We start from the raw sequence: 2880 nt of genomic DNA on the forward strand, positions 1-2880 counted from the left end.
GTGTGTGTGTGTGTGTGTGTGTAAGTGTGTGCGCGCGCGCTCATGCACCCGATGCTCGCATGCGTACAGTGCGTACGAGTCGCGCTGCTGCTGTTCCTGCTGCGGTTGCTGCTGCTGTTGCTGCTGCTGTTGATGATGTTGTTGTTATTGTTTATCGGCTGTGTTCACGTATGCCGTAGCAACAGCACACGCACGCGTCGGGCGCGCGACTCCTGTGTGTACACACGCGCCGAGCCGGCGGCAGCACGCACGCAGAGTGTGAGAAGTCGAATGATAAATTTAGGCTCTCGCGTCTGCTCATCCTCTTCCAGCAGCGCTCTCTGAATCCTCCTTCTTTACAACTGTACACACACACGCGCGCGCGCGCGAGGGTGGGAAGGAAGCGAGGAAGCGAGCCGAGTTGTTTACGTGTCGTGTATTTAGCTTGCGCACCGGTGTACACGACCTATAGCCTAATGACCGGCGGGAGGGAAGCGCAGTTGTTGTTGCTAGCCCCCACTCCCACCCACCCCACTCTACCCCGCCGCGCACCCGAGTAAAAACATCCCCACGCTGGGACGATCGCTGTGTCGAGTTGGCTCGGGCACGTTAACAGGCTCGCCGTTCGTTACCCGCTCGTGTACATTAGTTGTTAGTACTTAGTAGCGGAAACTCACGCCGCGTCGAACGTAAACAATAGTACGACGCCGACAGGCGTACAGAGAGAGAGAGATGCCGAGGTCGCTGGCGGCTTCCAGCACAGCAGCAGACGCCGAGATTAAATTACGCAGGCACAGTGCAGCGAGCGAGTGAGATCGCGAGTGAGTCGCCACTTACCTTCGATACGCACCGGCGCATGTCATCAGCAAGCAGGCGTTCGTGTTCAACCCCGGCAGCGTCGCGGTGGCTGTCGCCTTCCGAGTCATCATCTCATTTACGTGCTCATATCGACGCATCGGCGGCTGGCTTCACACACACACGCACACGTACGCACGCACGCACGCACGCTTCCTAGGAAGCGGCACTGCTGATATTATTAGAAGTCGAACGGACGGTCCGTCGGTCGAGGCGGTGATGGGAGGTACTTGGATCAGCGGCAGGGGGCGCTCACACAGAGGATGAGGAGCACGTGTGTTCGCGGTAATGCTCAGAGCTTAGCAGGCTCGCACACGCCGGCTCATCGGCATAGCCTCCTCGTGCGGTCGCTCTCCTCGGCGGCAGCTGCAGATCGATGCGCCTCCATATCGTCTCCTGCCGGAGCGCGCTGCCCGCCAGCCTTTATATATAACGCGCGTTACCATGGCAACGCAATTAAGGAAGATTCTAAACGGAGAGGCAGAACGCGGCTGCGCGCGGCGTTGGGAGCTGTGCGGAAGCAGTTGCCGCAGCTGCCCCGGCTTCGCGAAACTTCAGACGAACAGCCTTGAGGCTTACGATGCTCGTCACCCTGTGCGGCAGGGCTGTGGCGTGCCCCGACGCACAGCGATGCCGGTTGGTACCGATGCCGAGGGTATGCGTGGAAGAAAGGGAATCGAGCCAAAGTTCGCAGTTCGTCGACTATTGTTTGTCATCGCAGATGACTTACTGATGACGGGAGGTGGCTGTGAAAAATAAATTGTGTTTGTAAACGAACCGTTTTAATAGTGGTGTGATGGTATGAGTCACTTTTTATAATTATGTACTGTAGCGGCTTTAATTGAGACAGGGGGCACACAGGCAAGGAAAGACAAAGCACAAGAGCGAGAAGAGAACGATAGGGTAGCAAGGCAATGATGGGGGGGGGCTGCGAAACTAGAGGTAAAAGACACGCGAATGGTTGCATTTTTGTGCGAGATTCAATAACGTAGGGGTTTCGGTAGGGCGAGCGAGCAGAGTAGAAAGAGAAAGGGTAAAGGTGTGATTGAATTTAAACAGAAACTCGTGAAACGGGAGATTCACTTTCAAAAATCTATAATTAAAAAATGTGAAAATCTTAGCATGAGAGAGACTCTTAGAGTAACAACTGTAAATAGCATGGATAATTTACCGGAAATGAAACTAGATTGAGTTTGCAGATTATACGCAAGTTATATGGACTTTGTCTGGCTTCAAAGATAAAAATTAATTGAGATATGGTGTTTCGGAACATATAAACCAGTTCTATTAAAATATAATTACTATACCTTATCTATCAATACGTACTTGTTACTGAGCAGAAAATTGAGCTAGAACTTTTATTTCTAATAGCACCAGAATCGTTACATGATGTAAACCGATTCTATTACCACAAAAAAGTGGCTTCCTTAATATGTATGAGCGAAGCCTTACTAAAACTGTTGCAAGGCTGAATCACTACAATAGTGTATATATTACTCACATTCAACAGAAAACTTCATTTCACTGTATCTCTGTAATAGTTGCAGCAATGTTTATACGAGAGAAATGTAAATCTATCTAACCACAATTTCGTTTGAGCAATGTTTGCTATATGGTTGTAATTGTAAAGATGTTTAAACAATTGTGAAATTAAAATGACCAACGTTCGCAATTAGTTAATGTTTTCAATAGAATTTGTTGAAAAGAACCATCGTAGCTGGACAGATTTAATTAAGTCTAAGTAGATTATGTTAATGCGGCTACTAACTTTGTGTGGTTGTTAAGCATGTAAGCTAATGGAAGATTTATAGCGGTAATGACGAGTTTTATTTCGTGTGGATCTGTGAGTCAATTCAGTCGGAATACGAACTGCACGCCCTCTGTAGGATGAATCGCAAATAAAAAGGTATAGCATGAGTAATATCATCGCTCTTAGTGCTTTAGCGCTCATCGCTCTTTAGTGCTCTTAGAATTAGTGCTACTCATCTGGTGTTAAAATACACACACACACACACACACACACACACACACACACACACACACACA

Source organism: Priapulus caudatus, unplaced genomic scaffold (genome assembly GCF_000485595.1).
Source record: "Priapulus caudatus unplaced genomic scaffold, Priapulus_caudatus-5.0.1 Scaffold101, whole genome shotgun sequence".
Lineage (NCBI taxonomy): Eukaryota > Metazoa > Priapulida > Priapulimorpha > Priapulimorphida > Priapulidae > Priapulus > Priapulus caudatus.